Below are 22,954 nucleotides of genomic sequence, written 5' to 3'. Positions count from 1 at the left end.
TCTAACATGTTTCAAAGGGAAAGTCAACAGAAGAAAAGACAAGATATACTATTATGCTAAACAAGTTTCTGTCTTCCTACTATGGGTTACCCAAGGCCCCCTCTATATGCTAGGATGGTGGAGGAAACAAACAACATCAAAGGGTAAGAAAATCTTGCCCCACAGGAATAACTTCCACTGGCCCATGACATGAATAAAGTGCTCTCACATGCACACTCTCACTTGATCCTTACAACAATCCTTTTTTTTTTTTTTTCCTTTTTTTTGAGACAGAGTCTTGCTCTCTTGCCCAGGCTGGAGTGCAGTGGTGCAATCTCGGCTCACTGCAACCTCCACCTCCGGGGTTAAAGCCTCCCAAGTAGCTGGGATCACAAGCACACACCACCAACCCCATCTAATTTTTGCATTTTTAGTAGAGACAGGGTTTCACCATGTTGTCCAGGCCAGTCTTGAACTCCTGACCTCAGGTGATCTGCACCACCTAGGCCTCCCAAAATTCTGGGATTATAGGCGTGAACCACCATGCCTGGCCTCTTACAACAATCTTATAAGGAAAGGAAGCACACCTAATGAGTTTAACTTTACCAATTAAAAACTCAGGATTTGAAGATTGTGATGGACTAACCCAAGGATACACACTTAACAAGTTGCTAATCCAAGACTTGCTCATGTCCTTTTAGCATCTGTTTAAAACCCTCTACATTATTTTCCAGAGAGATTTGCTGTAATGATTATAATAAATCTTAGTTCTTATTGAGTGTTCTCTCTTTCCCAGACATTGTGACAATTCATGACATATATCCCCTCTTTTAATCCTACAATGTAAGTACCATTATTGCTGTCCATAACTTTTCAAAGCTTTCACAGCTGTTAAATGCTGGAACTAGAATTTCAACCAAGGAAACTTACTCCAAAGCTCATTTCCCCAACCAGAACATTAAGCTATTATAGACAGAACAAATAGAATCTCTTGAAAAGTCCATAGGTCATCTCCAATGTTAGATATCTTAAAATAATTTTAAATACTAATATTATCTCAGACCTTTAACAACCCTGTACTGATAAATAATATACAAAGATTCTGGATATTTTTCTCCTAACCCCTGATAATCGTTGAAGAATCTATTTCTCAACTTCTCTATCTGGCCTGTGAAAAATGTCCCAGATATGAAATCTGATGATCTGCCCTTTTACCATTTGATCCCTAGCAACATCCATCTATAGCCACCAGTGTAATTAGAGATGTGTTAAAACATCAAGGCTGTTGGCAAGATTTACTTTATCATTTGCTCAGAAATATAAAGCATCCATTACAGGGCCAGAACTTCATAATTATAAACATTTCTTAAAGACAAATAAGCCAACAATGGACATGCCAATTCGCCCAAATAAAAACATCTATTTGTGAGATTTCCTTGAAGGTATCTTCTATTATTTAACTAAATATTACCTCACTTTTTTAAAGAAAAAGAATACTTTTGCTTTGTAAATAGAGCATCTGTTATTCAAATGCATTATATTAAATTACATACCATTTAGAATTAGAAGAGACTTCAGGGACTATGTAATTTAATAGCCTCAAATTGTAGACAGAGACACTTAGTTCTGTGATATTTACTGTGTATCTAGGGTCCCCTAGTGAGTTGATTACAAGACTTGGCCTCTGACTCCCAGCAAAGTGATGATATTTTGTCATCTTCCTTTATATGTTACCTTTACCAGTATATTAACGTCTTCTCTCTCCAATAAAAAAGGTTGTTTAGAAACTTAGTCTAAAGTTATCCACATAGATGGATTTTTGTATGTTTTACAGTTGAGTAAACTCTTCCAGATCCAGTTCAAATGTGGCTGCTTTGACTGTCAGACAGAATGAGTGATTCTGTCATTTTGTTCCCAGACACAATGTGTCCCCATTCTGTTCATTTCTCAATAGCTATCATATTGTCCTCTAATATTTCTGTTTAAATATCTATCTCCTCTATAGGACTGTGAGTTCATCAGGGCAAAGATTGCCTTAATCCATCTTGTATACCCCAGCAGATTGCACAAAATACACCCTTAGTAAAAGTTTTTATGAATGAATGTGTTGCTGAATTAATCAATTACTAGATATCACTTGGTCCGCTCTCTGAGCTCAAACAGATAGGACTATCAACACATTGCTGTCATACACAAACCCACAGCCAACATAATTCTGAATGGGGAAAAGTTGAAAGCACCCCCTCTGAGAACTGGAATAAGACAAGGATGCCCACTATCACCACTCCTCTTCAACAGACTACTGGAAGTCTTAGCCAGAGCAGTCAGACAAGAGAAAGAAATAAAGGACATCCAAATTGGTAAAGAGGAAGTCAAATTGTCACTGTCTGCTGACAATGTGATCATTTACCTTGAAAACCCCAAAGACTCCTACAGAAAGCTCCTAAAACTGATAAAAGAATGCAGCAAAGTTTCCAGATACAAGAGTAATTACACAAATCAGTAGCTCTTCTATATGCCAATGGTGACCATGGGGAGGATCAAATCAAGAACTCAACCTCTTTTACAATAGCTGCAAAAAAAAAAAAAAAAAAAAAAAAACTTAGGAATATACCTACAGGAGGAGGCAAAAGACCTCTACAAGGAAAACTACAAAACATGGCTGAAAGAAATCACAGATGACACAAAGAAATGAAAACACATCCCATGTTCATGGATGGGTAGAATCAATATTATGAAAATGATCATACTGCCAAAAAGCAATCTACAAATTCAATGCAATCCCCACCAAAATACCACCATCATTCTTTACAGACTTAGAAAAAACAATTCTAAAATTCATATGGAACCAAAGAAGAGACTGCATAGCCCAAGCAAGACTGAGCAAAAAGAACAAATCTGGAGACATCATACTACCTGATTTAAAATTATACTATAAGGCCATAGTCACCAAAACAGCATGGTACTTGTATAAAAACAGGCACATAGGCTAATGGAACAGAATAAAGAACCCAGAAATAAACCCAAATACAGGCAATTGATCTTCAACAAAGCAAACAAAAACATAAAGGGGGGAAAGGACACCCTTTTCAACAAATGGTGCTGGGATAATTGACTGGCCACATGTAGGAGAATGAAACTGGATTCTCATCTCTCACCTTATACAAAAATCAACTCAAGATGGATTAAGGACTTAAATCTAAGACCTGAAACCGTAAAAATTCTAGAAGATAACATTGGAAAAACTCTTCTAGACATTGGCTAAGGCAACGATTTCATGATCAAGAACCCAAAAGCAAATGCAATAAAAACAAAGATAAATAGTTGGGACTTAATTAAACTAAAGAGCTTTTGCATGGCAAAAGGAACAGTCACCAGAGTAAACAGACAACCCACAGAACGGGAGAAAATCTTCACAATCTATACATCGGACAAAGAACTAATACCCAGAATCTACAACGAACTCAAATCAGTAAGAAAAAAATAAACAATCTCATCAAAAAGTGAGCTAAGGACCAATACACAATTCTCAAAAGAAGATATACAAATGGTAAGGAAACATATGAAAAAATGTTCAGCATCACTAATGATCAGGAAAATGCAAATCAAAACCACAATGTGATACCACCTTACTCCCGCAAGAATGGCCATAATCAAAAAATAAAAAAACAGTAGATGTTGGCGTGGATACGGTCACCAAGGTACACTTCTACACTGCTGGTGGGAATGTAAACTAGTACAGCCACTATGGAAAACAGTGTGAAGATTCCTTAAAGAACTAAAAGTAGAACTACCATTTATACCACTACTGGGTATCTACCCAGAGGAAAAGAAGTCATTATACAAAAAAGACACTCGCACATGCATGTTTATAGCAGCACAATTCACAATGGCAAAAATGTGGAACCAACCCAAATGCCCATCAATCAGTGAGTGGATAAAGAAACTGTGAGAGAGAGAGATATATACACACACATATATATACACATATATATACATATATACACATATGCATACATATGTGCATATATATACATATATATGTACATATATATATACACACACACACATATATCTATATATATGAGATGTAATACCATTCAGCCATAAAAAGGAATGAACTAACGGCATTTGCAGTGACCTGGGTGAAATTGGAGGCTATTATTCTAAGTGAAGTAACTCAGGAATGCAAAACCGAACATCGTATGTTCTCACTGATATGTGGGAGCTAAGCTATGAGGACACAAAGGTATAAGAATGATAAAGTGGACTTTGGGGACTTGGGGGGAAGGGTGGGAGGGGGACAAGAGACAAAAGACTACAAATAGGGTGCAGTGTATCCTGCTTAGGTGATGGGTGCATGCACCAAAATCTCACAAATCACCACTAAACAACTTACTCATATAACCAAATACTACCTTACCTCAATAACCTATGGAAAATTTTAAAAAATATATTGCTGTCATACAAAAATACCTTTGGGTAAATAAGTCATATACAAAGCAAAGTAGACAGGTGAAGAGATTATCTACTTTGGGGACAGAGCGGGGAAAGAGGATAAATGTATCAATCTGGGTCCAATCAGGAAATCCGGAGACAGAACCCACACAATAATTAAACAGAAGTTTAATATAAAGAATTATTAAACAATGCTAAGAGAATAACTATAAAGATATAAAGAGAACCTAAAGGATACCTTGGACCATGGGAGAGTATCCAAGGAAGAACAAACTTGGAGGGGAGCCCCCGCCTCAAGACTGAGGTTCAGACCTCATGGAAGGTGTTGTTGCACCCTTACTAGACAATGTAGTTTACAGTTTTGCCTGGGCCAGAGCTGGTCCAGCATTGTTAGACAAGCAGCAGCAGCCCTTCAGGGCACAAGTGAGCAGTGGCTGGTAACTGAGCATGCAGAGAGTCAGGGAACCACTGCAGGTGCAAGGCCCAGAGCACATGGGGTCCACATCAGGAGAGCCACAAGAAGCAAAACCTCTGGAGCACATGCCAGCTGAGGTTGGTGGGAGCACGCACAGGTGGAGTCAGGGTGCCTTTGCAGGTACAAGGCCAGAAGCATGCAATGTCCTTGTCAGGAGGGCCAGAGAACAATGGTCTCTGGCCCTCTGAGTGGGATTGCCCACTCAGATACACTGCTGGGGCAGAGCACCACAGACCGTGTCCCCATACATGCACCACTGCCTAATCAAACAGGAGCAGGAGAAACCACAAGCAACCAGGACAAGGAAGAGAAGCCCCATTCCTCTTGCAACGTCCCTCTAACACCTTCTACTGACAAAGTTTAGCATCATGCTCACTGAGGAGAAAGTGCTTAAAAGTCCAGTCCATTCTCATAGAACAAATACTCAAAGAGGAATTTGGAGCTGAAGGAAAAAAATTTGTGACTGTCACAAGGACCCAATACTCAGTAAATAAAAGACACTTGGACCTAAGTTATGGTGTCCTCTAGTTATGTCTCTTTATCTGTACAATGAGGACAGTAATAGCATCTACCTCGAATGTGGTATAAATACTAAGATCTCATGGGTACTTAGAACAGTGACAGCATATGTGCTGATCATAGGACAGTGCCTAGGACATACTTAGAATTCAGTAAGTGTTTGCTATGGTTATTTTCATAACTTGTAAAACCAGAACCTGAATGAGGAGACTCAAGTTCCCATCCTAGCCCTGCTATTCACTGACTCTGGAGCACAGAGCAGTCAGTCCCCACTGGGCCTTAGCTCCTGCTGCTGTAAAGTGGCCCTTCCCCACTTTTAACCTCCCATGTTCCCATCTCACATAGCCGATATCTGTGCCTTCTGCTCCACACAAGGGAAACCCATTTCAGGGTGTATAGTGAGCCTCACCCTCAAAACTAAAGCTAAAAGAGAAGACAGAAAGGTGATTTGGCTGCACTGAGAAACACTGAAGCCATTTACAATACAAAAACAACTCAGTGTTACGGGTTTTCAAAGTTTCTGCATTTAGAAAATCTTAGACACTTCTGCCGAGAGTTTTCAGAACCATTGGAAGCCTACAGCAAAAACTAGGAACCAACTTATTCGTGCTTAGTTAGATTAGATGACCTCTTATGAAAGATGATAAGAGGAGCATGAAGAAAGTTCTCTTGCCTTAAAATTATTATCCCTCATTACTATCTCACACATATACCCATACCCACACTGCCTCACTGCCTTTCATTTCTTAGATATAAAAAGAATTGCCCCCATATTCAACCGCAAGCACACATGGAAAGAATATTGCATTGTTATAACTATCATATATACATACTTTAGAGTGAGTTTTCTTGTCAAATGTCTTCCAAGTGCTTCAGAATCCAAGAGCATACCCGAATGCAGGGGGCTGAGAATAGCACTGGTCTCCTGGAAAAGAGGCAGGAACACTGCAAGGGAAGCTGGAAGGGCCTGAAAAATAAACATTGCCAGCTTCATAGCTTTTCCTGGAGCCACCTCGATAGGAGAATCCTATTGAATGAAGAGGCCCACAATATTTCCCTGCCCATATACAACAAGTGTTCACAATTCTAATAATTTTCTTACTTGGGTTTAAAAATTTTTCCCCAAATTACCTCATTATCAGAATCGTCTAGGATGCTTGTTAAAAACACAGATTCCTAAGGTCCCATCCCAAGCAAACTGAATCAGATGCTCCCAGGAGGGTCCTGGGAATTCACAAGTCTTCAGGTGGTTCCAATAATCAGGTTAAATTTGGGAAGTAGTGGGTTAGTAAAATGTCTGACCATAATACTCATTAGGTGGACTGTGTATAAACAGATTTCTGAGCCACAGAACACTGGATCAGAATATGCAGGGCCCCCCAAGACTGCCAGGAGGTGGTTATAGTCAGTGTCTTAGCTCAGGCTGCCATAGCAAAACACCATTGACTGGATGGCTTTAAAAGCAGACATTTATTTCTCACAGTTCACAGTTCTAAGTTCAAGATCAAGGTGCTGGCAAGGAAAGTTTCACTGAAGGCTTCTTCTGTTGGTTTGTAGGCAGCCACCATCTCCCTGTGTGCTCACGGGACCTCGTCTTAGTTCTCCCTAGGGACAGGTAGGTTTAGGTCTCTCTAGTATCTCTTCTTAGAAGAGTACAGCCCATCATGATGGTCCTATCCTCATGACCTCTTCTAACCCTAATTACCTTCCCAAAGGACCCATCTTCAAACATCCATTACACTGTGGGCTTCAACTTACGGACTTGGGAAAAAGAGTAACACAAACATTCTGACCATTACAGTCAGATATTTTTTAAACCCTGGGTTAGATAATGATTTAAATGAAGCTTCTTCCAAAATTCTTAGGTTACCTGGGAAATGATAGCACATTTCAACTACCATCAGGCATTTATTCATTAGGAAGGCCTAGTTTAACTGGTAAATAGTAAAGCCCAAAACAAATAGGGCACAGGGAAAATCATTTTTAAAGACACATTCGAAGAGAATGAGGGATTCCACCTAGGGAGGCTGAGGTGGGATGAGACATGAGTGGTAGGGCAGCACTTCTCCAACTTTAATGCACACCTGAATCACCTGTAGTGTGTTGTAAGCAGGTTCTGACTCAACAGGTCTGGGGTGGGGCCTGAGACTCCGCCTTTATCAGCTGCTGGTCCACAGATCACACTCTAAGTAAAGGGGTAAGGCTGGCAGTTCAAGTAGGCAGACTTCTACATCTGTGGGGTATAATACAAAAGACAGGCTTTTTTAATTTAAATTTTTTGCTTAGTCAACCATCTAATACCACTGCAGAAGGCTGACTTCCAAAATATCACCTAGAAGAAAAGAGTTTCAGAAATGCCAGTCCTAAGCTCTTTTGCTCTCAATTTTATTAAAAATAACTTCAAAAGCACATTAAGAGATTATACCAGGTTTCTAAAACATCTGACTTCACAGAGTCCTCACTGCCTCTGTAATCTTTTCACAATGGCCCAGTCCAAAAGAAATACTCAACCGTTCTGTTTATTAAGTAGTTAGGTCCATACAACTTACTGAGGGTTTTTTTGTCCTAATATCTTAGTAGCCATTTGAAAAAATTATACACATAAGCTGAAAGAAGAAAAAATTTCTTATTTTTTCCTTAAATATTAGGTTGGTGCAAAAGTAATTACGATTTGGCCATACTTTTAATGGCGAAAACCGCAATTACTTTTGCCCCAATCTAATAACTACGAGTATCTATTGCAGTGTGTGAATCTATTGGGCACTGCACAACTTCTCAAATTTTGGAGTCAGATTGGATACCACCACTCTCGTTTCCCTTTGCACATTGCTTTGGTGGGGTAATTGCTATTTATCACAACAACTGTCAAGAACCCAGCTTCAAAAATAGATGATGCTGTTGAAAGGAATGCAGTGTAATCTATTGAAGAAACTGTCAGCTCTCTTAGGCTAGTACTTTTTGTGGTTTCCAACAAATATTGAATATCTCTGTCCTTTCCTGTAAAACTGAAATATTTCTAAGGCGCCCCAAGGTACCTTGGCTCTGTTTGGGAACTGCAAGATCATACGCCTTACAAAGTACTAATGGTTACCAAAGGCAAAGTAAGAATTCTAAAAGAACATAGAAACTTTTGAAAATAATAGCTACAAAAAAATACGACAAAATTCCTCCTAGATTTATTACAGAGAAACTGGCTATCCTCTGGCTGATTAGAACAAAAGCATATCCTTCTTAATGTTAGGATTCTTAAAATAAAATGTTTATAATTTTTTGAAGGAAAATTATCTTTCTAATACTTTCCCAGTAACAATATATCACTTTTCATCAGAAAAAAGAATTAACATCCAATTATTATTGTTCTTTTATTTTCGTATGTTCACCTTCTATTTCCTTGACATTAGACTTCAAATTAAATGTAAGGAACAATTCCGAACATTCAAGCCTCACAAAAAAAAAGGAATCTTGATTGATTCAAAGTTTTACTTTATGTACCTACAATTTCCCAGTAGTCCTATTTCTCAATCAGAATTTGAATAATCTTTACAACTTGTATTCCCCCAAACTCAGATTTAATGACTCAGTAGGTTCAGAAAGAGAAATAACAGCTGCAGCTCATCCCGCTGTGCTATTCAGTAATGACAATGTTATACCACATTAGCAATTGTGACATTAATAAAAAGAAGCCCATAGGATTAACCAGAGACAGCTGACTTTAGTCAAATGTAGGTCAGGCTTTGTTTGCTCAGAAGCTGGTAATAAATTCCCAGGTAACTGCTCTCCTGTGTCACACATATATGTCAGGGGCATAATTTCAGCCTCACTAAATGATTCACATTTTTAAGTTTCCATAAGCCATTTTTGAATTATTGTCAAGCATTTAATTCCGCCATCAGGCCTATAGGCTCCTTAAAATTATTAACTCATGTGACATTACAGCATGTTTTTCCTTCAGGCAACACTTAAAAACACCTTGGAGGGTTTCATGTTCACCTTCCAGATACTGAAGTTCTTACTAGCAGAGGCTCAGGGGTCACCCCTAATTTACAGCATAATTACAGGGGAAATGGTATTGATGGCTAAGAAAGCCACCTGTCATCACAAAGTTCTCATTGTCACAGGAAATATAATTGAAAGCTTAACATGAGTATTGCATTCTTAATCAATTCTTATGGTGGGCTATATACAAACAAGAAGTCCATAACCATTCTCTAAAATATATTGAAAAATATAAACACTTTGGAAAACAGTTTAGCACTTTCCTTAATAGTTAAACTTACACCTGCCATGTGATCTAGCCATTGCTTTCCTAGGTACTTGTCTAAAACAGTGGAACCGTATGTCAACAAAAAGACCTGCACAAAAATATTCATAGCAACATAGCATGGCTCACAACTGGAAACAACCCAAATCCACAGGAGAATGGCTAAACAGTGGCATATTAATACACTAGAACACCACTCAGCAATAAAAAGACAAGAGCCGTAGATCCATGCAAGAATCACAGACAAATCTCTAAAACATTATGTTCAGTGAAAGTAGCTAGATGTAAAACAGTACATATTGTGTCATTCAATTTATGTGAAATTCTAGAAGTCAAAAACAATCTATGGTTATACAAATCGGAGTGGGGCAGGGATAGACTGTTAGGAGAACAAGAGCACTTTCTGGGGTGTTCTATATCTTGTTGGGGTGATGTTATGTTCATGCATATATTTGTCAGACTCATCAAACTGTGCATTTAAGATCTGTGCATTAAGATCTGCATCTAAATTATACCTCGATGAATAAAATATATGTGAGTGCTCTGTAAGCTCTTCAATTTTATACTTAAACTTTATTAAGTCAACTACTTTTGTTAAATACTTATGTAACTGTAAAACATTATGAAGTCTTTTAAACATCAACAAAAAGAGATGTCACCTGAAAGATACTAACTCAATATTACCCAAGTAAGGATAATAAGCAGCATATTTAAATAGTTAAATAAATGGATAATTTTAATTGATTTACATTTTAATTCCTTTTACATGCAAATGGCATAATTTGAAAGCTCTGTTTATACATTAGAAAAATATCAATGGGCATAATCGCAATTAAGTACTTAAAGCTAATTTATATTAATGTAGAGAAGCAGCTGCAAGATGAGCCAAAAACAGTAAATCATACAAAAATAATTTGAATGTCTAATATTTACCAGTTAGTGACTCTTCTGTCCAAACTTTGCCATTGCCACCACTATGATTCAGACTCCTGCTACCTTTTTTTTTTAAGTGGAGCAGATTCCTAATTTGCTTTCCTAATTTGACTGTCTTACCCCTTTTAAAGACATCATATTAATCTTAAAGCACAGCCTAAGCATTTCATGCCATTCATCACAATTACAGTCAGGGTCAGCTCCCTAGTCTGGCATTCAAAGCGTAGTTTTGGTCTGACTACAATCTCTCCCTGGTGGCATCTACTTTCATGGCTGCTTTTTCCCAGCCTCCTACCAATCCATAGATCTCTATACTGAGGCAGCTAGATGGCTCACCTGTTCTGGCTTCTGCTCATGTGCCTCTCCATTTGAACTTTACAGCATATCCAATTCATCCCAGTTTCCAAGATCCACTTTTGTTATCATCTCCTTGTCAAGGAAATTCACCACTTTCCTTACTCAGAGTAATCTTTCTCTCTTAGAAACACTCATCACATTGTATGCCCTGTTCTCTTATCACCACTGTCAATCTTATATTGTGAAATGGTTTGGATTCCAACTCCAGAAAGAAACACGTAACTTGAAAGCTTAGTTCCTCAGCTGTCAGAATTTAGGCAAGTTGCTTCATCTGTCTATGCTTCTGTTTCTTCATCTGTTAAAAAGTAAAATAAAAATAGCACCTCTCTTTTATGATTGTTATAAGCATGAAATTAGATAATGTACATAAAGTGCTTAGTCTGACACACATTTTAAATCCTCAATAATATTTACCCCAAAACTTGCTAGCTAAAAGAGAATAAATTCTCTAAATGGATGAATTATATTCTAAGAATTGAGGGAACTTGTAAATGGAAAAAAATTTGAGGAATATCAAAAGAAACCAGAAGGTTGGAAGTGGATAACTTTTGCTGCTGTTTTCAAAATAGGGCATAAGTTTGGTTTTAGAAGCTGCAAAATGGTGAAACTGATGTTAATTTGAGGCAGGAAAAGTCTGGGTAAAAGGGAAAACAAAAAAACAAAAAAGGAGAAGTAGTCCAGGTACTGAAGAGAAATAAAAACACATGTCCACACCAAGACTTGTACATGAATATTCATAGCAGCTTTATTCATTATAACAAAAAAACTGAAACAAATGTCCACCAACAGGAAAGGGATAAACAAAATGTGTTATATCCCTACAACAGTATACCCCTCATCAATACAAAGGAACATACAACTGACAGAGCCACAACATGGGTGAATCTCAAAATCATTATACTGAGTAAAGGAAGCCAAACACGAAAAAGTACAGAGTGCATAATTCCACTTATATGAAAGTCTAGAAAGTGCAACTAACCTATAATGACAGAAAGGAGATCAGTGGTTGGCTGGAGCATGGGGATGGAGGGAAGGAATAACTGGAAAGAAGAGGAGAAAATCATGGAAGATGATAGAATGTTCTGTGTTTGTGGTGCAGTGTGGCTTCAAGGATATACACATAATTCTGTCAAAACTCATCAAAGTTGTATTCTTCAAATGGGTGTGATTTGCATCATTTTTTTTAAGTCAGTAAGAACCTAAAAAATAAAGTAGTACTGATTGGGGCACAGTATATTTTCATTAAGAAAATGTTACATTTGTTTGACAGTTTTTCCTTCTTCAACCAGGCTCCTGGAACACAATATCTAGGAAATGAGTAGATGCAAAGTATCTGAATCTCAGCAGGATATTTGAAGAGATTTGTAATGATATGCTGTTGGATCTAATGAAATGCTATGGCCTGGGCGCAAGGACAATGAAAGAATTCAGTCAAGATTCCCCTGTCATCCTAGAAGATTTCTAGTGGCAGGTCACAGGGTTCTGCACCTAGCCTGTTTAAGCCTTTTATCAATTACTTGTCTGAACACCTAAGGGCACAGCCATTGCTTTGTGTTGGCTAAACACCGGTATGTTGGATGACAGATGAGGATCTAAATCATCTTGATAGGCTATAGCAGTAATTTAAGCATAATAGGGTAAAACTTTACAAGGACAACTATTAAATAGACAAATTGAATCTAAAATTTAGCTTTCCAAGTACAAGATAGAGGAACCATGCCATACCAGCAGGACATTAGAAAAGTCAGCCTTAGGGTCATAATCATCAATAAGCTCAGTGTCAACCAACAATGAAATATAACTCTTAAAGAAGTTAACTTGACCTTGGGTTGCATCAAAAAACATATAAGCTTTAACAGGAAGAAGATGGAAATCATGTTTTATTCTCCATAATAAGCTTACATTTAAAAATATGTCATGAAGTTTTTGGTGAGATGCTTATTGGGGGGGAAGTTTAGAATTATATCAGAGGGAAAAATGGTATGTTTTTAAATCTATGAGTTCCTTAAGGACAGGATCCATATTTTAGTCATCTAAGCATCACTAGCACCTGTCTCCATTCCTGTCATGACTATAATTATTGTTTAAAAAGTAAATGATGTTTATATATTGATAAGACTTGAATTGTTGTCACATAAATAGTGGGAAAGTAACAAGGACTTTTTAGCCTAGGCAATAAAAAAGACTGAAGAAGGGGGAATGAGGGGTGAATCAAGGTGGACAGCACAAAATGTACCTATGGTAACGGCAGTGAGTTATAGATGGCTGAAAATCTTTGTCACTTCCTTCCATTAGGCAGTGGAATTATATGTCCAGCCCTAGAATCTGGGATGAATCTGTGACCACTTTGACCAAAAGAATGAAGAGAAAGTGATACTGTAATAGTACCAGGTTCAGTCTTTAAGAAGACTGGCAACTTTCACTTGCTTTTTCTTCTACCATGCTAGAAGGAAGCCCAAGTAGCTACAAGGATAGGTCTACCCATGGCAGAATTAAGGCACCCGGCCAGCAAGTGAGGCTGAGTTCCCTGCCAATAGGTAGCATCGACTTGCCAGCCCATGTAAATGAGCCACTTGCAGTAGAGCCTTAACTCCTCAAGCCACCCCGCCTGATGCCATGTGAAGTAAAAATGAGCTTTCCCCACTGGGTTTTTGCAAAATCACTAGCAAATAAGATACAGTTGTTGTGTTAAGCCACTGAGTGTTGAGGTGATTTGTTATGCAGCAAGAAATAGTTGAAACAGTAACCATATTCAAATATATTAAAAGCTATCATATGCATGATCCCATGGGTTAAAATTATAACCAATATGCAGAATTAATACTGATATCCATAACTTGAAAAGTTTCACTGAGAAGCAGGTTGGAACCTTAAAGATAAGACCCAACAGAGAAGAAAGTGCCAAAGTTGTAGAGCTCATTTGGCATTAGAACTGGCCTCAAGGAAGTAAGCTCAGGTTCATTTTCAGATGACATCTGTTCCCAAGGGTTTCATCTGCTGGGCATTGTAGTGCCGGGGGAAGACCATTCAGGTTGAATAAGATCCTATCGATCCAATGTCTGGAGAGAGCAGATCAGGATAAGGATAGAAGGCTTTCAAGACCCCAGTTAAGATGAGATTCAGAATGGATATCCATCCGAGAGGGATCCTGGAGTAACCACTCAAAACCGGAGAAAGCAAAGGTACAAGGACTATGCACCCAGAGTGTGGGCTTAAATGGTATAGTTTGGAATGAGGGCACACCATAGACCTACCAGACATCAGATATGTCAGATATGGTCTTGATTCTGTGATCTCATGGGAATGCAAATCCTAAGGTGCCATCAGGTTAGTTTAGGATTGGCTCAGAAACCAGCCAATTGAAGAATTGGCTAGGAAACTAGAGTGGGCAAGTAGGCAATGGGTGCCTCTTCAGTATCCTTGGCTGGGGGGCTAAGATAAGAGTCTTCTGAGAGGAGCTAGAGGAAAGCAGGTTTTAGTTTAACACAAGGAAGAACTTTCTTAGAGGGGGTGTATTCCTATGATTGCAAAAAACTGAATTATCACCTGCCAGGAGATCTATAGAGACAATGCATACATCTGATAAGAATGATATCAAATAACTTTTTAATGCCCTTCCAACCCGAGATTTCCTAACACATACATAATGTGAGGGCAGACTGCTTGCACAGAGCACATAGGTGCTCAACAAGGAGTGGATGGATAGACAGAGAGATGGACAAACAACTGGATGGGTAAACTTAAGGATGAATAATGCAGTCTGACATTTTCAAATATTCAGCACCTCCCATTCACAGACACATTAGCCACAGGAAATAAACTGGACCTCAGAAAAAAAGAAATTAAAATGTATTTGTACCTCTAAGAATTTGCCAAACACTTAGTATCTTGGAGTACCCAAATATATGCTGCATTTTTATGCTTATGAAAGCAATTTCTTAAGAAAATTAGAATTTCATGTGAAAATGTCTTAGTTTGTTCTGACTGGTTGACTCTGAGCAAGGGTCACTGTGGACCTGTATTCACTGGAATTTGGTACATTCAGCACAGCTCAGCTTTAACAGTCAGGAACCCAAGCTCCAGGTACAAAAGACAGCCTTGAGCAACAGAGAAGCAGTGACCAGCCAGGGTCCACGTGTTCTATTATCTCTTCTCCCAGCAGATTTCTCATGCCACATTGTGCTTTATATGCCTTGTACCTATTTTTTAACCTTTGCTCCTGTCACACACTCCCTGGTATGAGATACTTCTGCTGGTCTCTGATGTAGAGTATATACTCTCCTCTCAATAACATGGCCAAGGTTTTAGGTAAATAAATTGTCTAACACCTTCATACACAAAGACTAGCTTGTTCTTTACGACAGAGGGTAAAGCTCTAAGTTCTAGGGAGTGGTTTACAAATTATTTGAACCACAACCCACACTCAAAAAACATTTTACAACCTAATACAGAGGATACATATAAAATAATATTTACCTCACAATATGCCATGAATTCCAATATTTTCTATTTCATTTTTCAAGCTGCCAGTGAGAACCCACTAATATGACTTTATGACACACAATACATGGGACTAATGGTCTAAAAGGCACGGCTTAAGGGACAATTATCAAGTAGTACTTACAGGGAGTGTAGCAATGAACCAAGTGCCCCCAAACTATGTTAACATTAGAAAGTTCTGAGCCCTCAAAACTTATAAATAATGTTGCCATTTTCTAAGAATGAAGCTAATAAGAGTTAATACATAATGGATGAGATTAGCTAAATGTACAAATTAATTCAAGAAAAATGTGGGCTGCAGGGATTTGAAAATACTCTCAAGTCCAATCAAGGCATCCAGGATGAACAGTGTGACAGTAGTCTTACTGGATTATAATTCTAACATGAGAATTGTATATTAAAATAGACAGTTTTATTTTGCCTTGCCTGAATAAATCCTGTTAGTAGTAGGAACTGAATGCATTGGGGTGGGCTGACTTCCTTGTAAGTGGGAAGTCAAAAGACAAGGATTTTTTAGTAGGTTCCTCCATCCAGGGAAAAGACTACTGCAGCCCCTAAATGCAAATATCCAGTCAGCTTGGCAGCTGGGGGCCAGGAGGAAGGTGGAGCCTCCAATTCTCATGGCTCAATGACACTTGCTCCCTCTCTCTTCATCTAGATCTACTAAGCAATTTTTGATTTAAACACTGGTTTCCCACTCATGTTTTCCTAAAGAGGTAGGAACACACTAATCAGTTAATAGAAATTTCTTATCTGCTTGCCAGTTACACTTTTCATTGTCAATGAACAGACTGAGATCTTGATTAATATACATCAGTCTTGTGGGTTTGGTTACATGATCATTTCTACACTGAATGAAATGTCAAGGTTGTGGAAAGCAAAGAACCCAGCCTAGAATAGGACAGCACTTCTGGGACGATGGCACTCAAGAGAGCCTGCCTGGGCATCCTGCCAGCCTGTCTCAAAGCAATCTCTCTTGCAACTCTATCACTTGACCTATAACAAGTTATTCAGAGGTTAATAAATGACAAACCAAATAAAAATGTATTGGTTTCACAGAGAAAAGCATTGACTTAGCATTTCTTCCAGCCAGCTAGAGTGAAGGAATATTATTGAGACCCAGTCAACTTTGCTTTCACACACCAGAGTTGGCTATGGTCTAATCTTTCACAGACTGGGGTTAATGTTTTCAGTTTTTTGTTTGGTTGGCTGGTTTGTTTTTGAGATAAGGTCTTGCTCTGTCATCCAGGCTGAAGTGCAGTAGGACAACCACTGCTCACTATAGCCTCAACCTCCCAGGCTCAAGCAATCTTCCCATCTCAGACTCTCAAGTAGCTGGAACTTCAGGTGGGTGCCACCACGCCCAGCTATTTTCTTTATTTTTTGTAGAGATATGTTTTTTTTTTTTTTTTTTGTAGCGATATGTTGCAGGGGCAGGTTTTGAACTCCTGGGCTCAAATGGTTCTCTAGGCCTGTGGAAGTGCTGAGATTACAGGTTTTGAGTCACTGCAGCTAGCAGGTTAATAAAACAATTTGTGTCACAGAGTCTGATGGCCATATCACAATATTTCCATTCACCTACTGGGTCTGGATTTTCATTGCTTCTCAACGTCATTCATTCATGCCACACATATTTCATGAGCACCCAGATTCAGTAGTCACAAAACAGAAAAGAGCTCTATCCTCAAGGAGTTCAAAGTCTGGAACAGAAGGATGAATTGTTATGAATCAGTGTAAGAAATGGTGTTATATTCAATATAAATTCGTGGCATCAAGTAGGATGGACTCAACTCGAAGAAGGGAGGCGAAAGATTTCACAGGGAAGATATTTGAGGTGGGTTATGGGGGAAATAAAAGTTTACGAAGCAGACCAGCCAAGAGCAATTGTTGCGGAAAGAGAGCGCGCGGGGGAGTTAGGCTGTATGAGGAGTTTGGACTGGAATGGTCATGGTAACTACCATGAGTTTAAAAGGGACATTTTTGTTATTGAAGATTTGGTGTCTTTTCAAGAAGAGATATTTCCCAACTCCAGGAATTTTTGCCGTAGAGGGCAAATATCTGTGGCTCTCCTGGCACCCCAATGCTCGCACCATGTTGAGGTGCAAGCAGGGGATAGCCCAGCACATCATCTCCGAGGAGGACGAGGGCGAGCAGCAGCCGCAGTGGGCAACCCCCAAGTTCACAGACTCGGCTCCAGCAGCGCCGGCAGGAAAGCCGTGTGTCCCAGGGAATGAAGATGCAAGGAGTGAGGACGAAGGCACTGTAAATCAACTTCGAGGGGGGGAGACGCACGTCTATGAGAAATGCTGTGTGGAGTTCTTTGGCATCTCTGAATTCTTGGAGTATAAGAAAAATTGCACTAAAAATCCACGTGTCCTCATCATGAATGACAGACAGTGAGGGCCCGGTGCCTTCAGAAGACTTCCTCGAGTCTGTACTGAGCCACCAGCCACCCAGTCCAAGCAGGAAGTACGGCCACAGGGAGAATGGTGGCAGCCCAGGGCACGTGAAGGAGAAGCCGGGTACTTAAAGACAGACACCCCAGGGCATAAGCTATACACCCAAAGGTAAAGTGGCCAACACTAAGGTGCCCCTGTGGGGACTACAGGGTGGTCAGTCCGCAGAGCCCGAGTGCCCGGCGCCAACAGGATCCCGTGGGTGCTCAAGCAGATCCTGCAGCAGCAGCTATGGCAGATCCAGCTCACCCAGCGGATCCGCGCCCAGGCGCACTGGTAGGCCTTGCACGCCCTCCACTAGCCGGACGGGGCCCCGCACCCCGAAGACCTTGGGCGGCCACGTGTCCCACAGGTTTAGGCGGCAGTGGCTTTGCTCAGCGGGAAAGCTGGGAGCCAAGGTCTGTCTCTGGACGCTTTGAAACAAGCCAAGCTACCTCACACCGACATCCCTTCTGCTGCCAGCTGTCTGTCCCCAGGGCTGACGCCCCTCATCCCACTCTGCAGCCAGATGGGAGAGGGCACTCCTGAACATCAGTCTCGCCTCCCCAGCGCTGTGTGTCCTCGGGCCTGGGCCGGGTACTCTGCCAGCGGCCTTTCTCCGCAGTGGCGTTAGAATACCCCGGAACGGGAAGGGGAAGCCGCCAGACATCTCTGGGGGAGGGCGGATGGGCAAACCCGAAGACGAGGCAGTCCTCGACAAGCATCATAAGTGTGGGAGCAGGCTCCCTTCCACATTTATCCAAGCCCAGCCAACCCAGCTGACAAAGTCGGGGTTCTGGCACGTCAGTTGGACCATCAGCACCATCCCCAAGCAAGCCCTTTGTTAGTGCAGCCCTGCCGGGAGGCCCAGCCTATGGGAGAGTGGGGAGAACGCCCCGCTAGTGCTCCTCAGATTCACGAGCGGGTGCACACTGCAAGAAGCCTGTTGTATGCAGCATTTGTGGGCAAGCCTTTACCACCAAAGGCACCTTGAAGGTCCACTGTATGACACACGGGCGAACAGTCACTTGGCCCGCCGTGGGAGGAAGCCATGGAGAACACCATGGCTCTAATACGTCCAGAGAGAAAAAGAGTCTCAGAAATGTTTCCCAAGGAAATCCTGACCCCTTTGTTGAGCGTGAACCTGCTGTGTGGAACCAGTACACCAGCATGCTCAACGGTGCTCGGGCCACAAAGACCAGTGAGACCTCTGTGGTCCAGAGTGGCCATGTTCCACTCTCCAGGTTTTCCCCGGGGGGCCAGTTCAGTCGTGAATAAGGCCACCATCTCCAAGAGGGATAGCTCCTAACGAGGCATCACTGCAGATGTGGAAGAACCAGGTGCTACTGACCCATCCCAAACACCGGTGTCCTCACTTCCTGGAAGAAAACAAGACTGTGGTCAGCTAAGGCATAGGAGAACTTGCATGGAAGGAGAAACACAGAGTGAAATCTCTAGAATCTGCTTTAAAAAAAAAAAAAAAAAACTCCTCCTGTTTTATTGTTCTCACTGATAGGCAAATGTTTGCAAACGTTGTGACCACAACCTCAGGCAAGTCCTGCAATCACAACTGTTGCTATGCTGCTTTGCAAAAAAATTAAAAGTAAAAAAAACAAATCACCCCCAAACACAGACTAGATTTTTTTTTAATTTTGGAAAAAAGCAGGTCTTGCAAAGTAGCTTTACCACTTGTGACAAACTGTATACAGAGAACTTTTGTACAACCCAGGGCAACTTTTCCAGAAACTGTTACCTACTTCAAGGTAGAACTGCTGAAACTTACTGAACAATAATGGAAAAGACAACTACTTAGCCTAGGGAAGGATGCTATATACTTCCATGGCAATTGAATGCGGGTAAAAGGACAAGGTCTGTCATCTATTTAGGAACCTGTTTTATATGCCCCCAACTCTGTCCCCATCTTTTTTTTTTTTAATGTACTTAAAAAACAACACACACACACACAGGTTGTAGAATTCTAAAATCGCTTCAACCTTAGAACCTTAAGTAGGACACCCTCAAATGGACTTATGTTGGTCCTTAGGGAGTCAAGGTGTGTGTTACTGTGACACTAGATTTTGGGGGAAGGGTTGTTTAGGAGCTAACAAATACATATAAGGCTATTAAATTGGTTTGATTTAGTTTGGTTTTCTTACAAAAAAATGGAATTAAAGCTAATGTATACTTCACACTTTTAAACTTGCCACCGGAAATATTAAATACAAATCGTTTCAATGATGGTGTTTTATTTTTTTCCAAAGCCTCCCAAAATGATAGGGAAATCTTTTTATATGGAAAGCACTGTACTTTTAGCTAATTTTCTAACACATAATTTGTCTCTTTTTCTATAATCTTAAAACATATAATTTTGTGAAGGGGATACTCATTAGAAATGGCAATGCCTAGCAACTTTTTGCTCTGTTTGCTAAATTATCATGCATAGGAAAAACAGTCTCTGCAGAGACTGTTCAATTCCCACTCCTAGATTAGTGATAGCCCAGAGTACTGAGGGCCCAGCCAGGAAGGACAGTGGATGCCAGACACCGGGGTCTGGTATCAGAGATTAGTGATGAGCAGTAGAGATCTCAGGCTGGGTGGCATGCAGAACTGGGATGCTATCCAGCCCAAGCCACACACTTAAAGGAAGCCTCCAGGTGTACAGATAATAGGTCGGAGGCAGGGTTGATGCTTCAAAGCCAACACTGTGGGGAAAGACCCGAACTGAGTCCTGCACCAATGAATGAACAGTGTGACAGTGACTTTACGGAATGAAATAGTTAAAGACACATTCAGGGAACGAGTCGCAAGATTTTCTCCCATCATGAAAAAGGAGGTATGTTTCTGCCAAATGCAGGGGACTGCACCTTACTTTATAAAATCAAATTCTTCTATGATACCAAAAATAAACATAGCCAAGTCTAGGGTTTTTTGGGGTTTTTTCTTTCTTTTTTTTTTTTTTTTTTCTGATACAGGGTCTCACTCTGTAGTCCAGACTGGAGTGCAGTGACACGATCTCAGCTCACAGCAACCTCCACCTCCCAGGCTCAAGCGATTCTCCTGCCTCAGCCTTCCAAGCAGCTGAGATTACAGGCACATGCCACTACTACCTGGCTAATTTTTGTATTTTTAGTAGAAACGGGGTTTCACCCCATGTTGGCCAGACTCATCTTGGACTCCTGACCTCAAATGATCCAACCGACTCGGCTTCCCAAAGTGCTGGGATTACAGGCATGAGCCACCGCACTTGTAACTTGGCCAGGCCAAGTTTTTTCTAAAGTCAAAGTTTGAGAGGACCTGAAAGCAAGGGAAAATCACATTTTTCCTAATTATCATAAGTTTGAGAGTTTCTTGTAATTTTTTCATGAGTCACTGATACACATAAAAATAAACTCTCTCTGAGCAAGATAACATCCATTCTGTTTTGATGTCAGAATATAGTAGAATTGGCAATTATTGTTTAAGTTTGCATTAATTTCTTCCCTTATATATTTGTCTAGGTATGCTTCATTCTGAGAAGAACTGAAAGTGGCTTGTTCAAGTGAGCAAATAAAAAACTGTTTGCTTATCATCTTCCTGAACTACTTAGTTAAGATGCAGCATTGATGCATTTAAAAATACATTTGCATAAAATATATTTAAAATGTATTTTGAAATAATAAGAAGACAGTCACCTAAGTTAATGCTTTCATGGACACTACATATAATCATATGAGGGGTTACTTTCCACTTATACATTTAGAATGAAAATCACATAGCATAGGGAGTCAGGCAGCAGATTTCATTTGTGTACTTAAAAACCAGATAAGTTGTCCAGGTGCGGTGGTTCACCCCTGTAATCCCAGCACTTTGGGAGGCTGAGGCAGGCGGATCACGAGGTCAGAAGATCGAGACCATCCTGGCTAACACGGTGAAACCCCGTCTCTACTAAAAATACAAAAAGTTAGCCTGGTATGGTGGCGGGCGCCTGTAGTCCCAGCTACAGGCTGAGGCAGGAGAATGGCATGAACCTGGGAGGTGGAGCTTGCAGCGAGCTGAGATCATGCCACTGCACTCCAGCCTGGGCGACAGAGCGAGACTCCGTCTCAAAAAAAAAAAAAAAAAAAAAAAACCCAGAGAAGTCAATAGAAACAATAGACCTGTTCAAAGGTTCTCAGATTAACACACTATGTAAGAGTAAATTCAGGGATATAAATTATTTCATTGTTTTTCAGAAGTGTAAAATAAAAATGTTAGTGCTAGTAAGTATTGTGAACTGTTTTTCATTTCAATTGCATGTTTTTCCTTCTATGCTGTTTCTTGCTGTTCCATGCATATGCCACCCCACATTCAATGAGCAGCTATGCATGTACTGTTAATGTAACAATGTTACAGCCAGCTTTAGGCTTCTATAATTGAACAGGCAATACTGCTCTCTCCTATCTCACTCATAGAAGACAGTTAAAGTACTCTACAAATTCAAAATAATTACAAAAAGAAATGGATGAGCTTTTGAAAACAGAAATAACAAGGTAGTTGATTGTACTGTGCATATTCCCATATATGAGGCTATTTGAAAACCACAGGTGTTACTTTTCATTCAAGGCTTTCTCCATGTTTTATGGTCAGAACTTCATTCTGTTTTTAATTTATCAAAAGAGTATAGATTAAAAGTTTGAGACTTCATTTTTTATGTAAGAGCTAATTCTAACATTACAATGATTATCTTCACCTGTATGACTTATGTAAGGAGGAAAAGATTACAAGTGTTTCCCCTGCTCCAATACTTTTGAAACCTGCTTGAGATAATTGCAACCAGATTTGTGAGGCCGTGGCCAGTTAGTAGTTGCTAACGCAAGGTTGAGGAGAAAAGCCGTCTTCTTTAAGAAACAAACAGCTTTAAATAAAAGGTATTGTTCTCTACCAAAAAATTATAGCATATGTAATTGCCCATAAAGAAAATTAATAGTCTTAAGGTTTCAGATCAATAGTCCTTGGATCTGTTAAAGAATAACTCTCAAGATTACAGAAAAATATTTCCTCTTCTTAGTAAACATACAT

The sequence above is a fragment of the Pongo abelii genome, chromosome 2 (assembly GCF_028885655.2).
Source record: "Pongo abelii isolate AG06213 chromosome 2, NHGRI_mPonAbe1-v2.0_pri, whole genome shotgun sequence".
Classification (NCBI taxonomy): Eukaryota; Metazoa; Chordata; class Mammalia; order Primates; family Hominidae; genus Pongo; species Pongo abelii.
The sequence above is the reverse complement of the archived record's forward strand: the minus strand, read 5'-3'. Positions refer to the sequence as shown.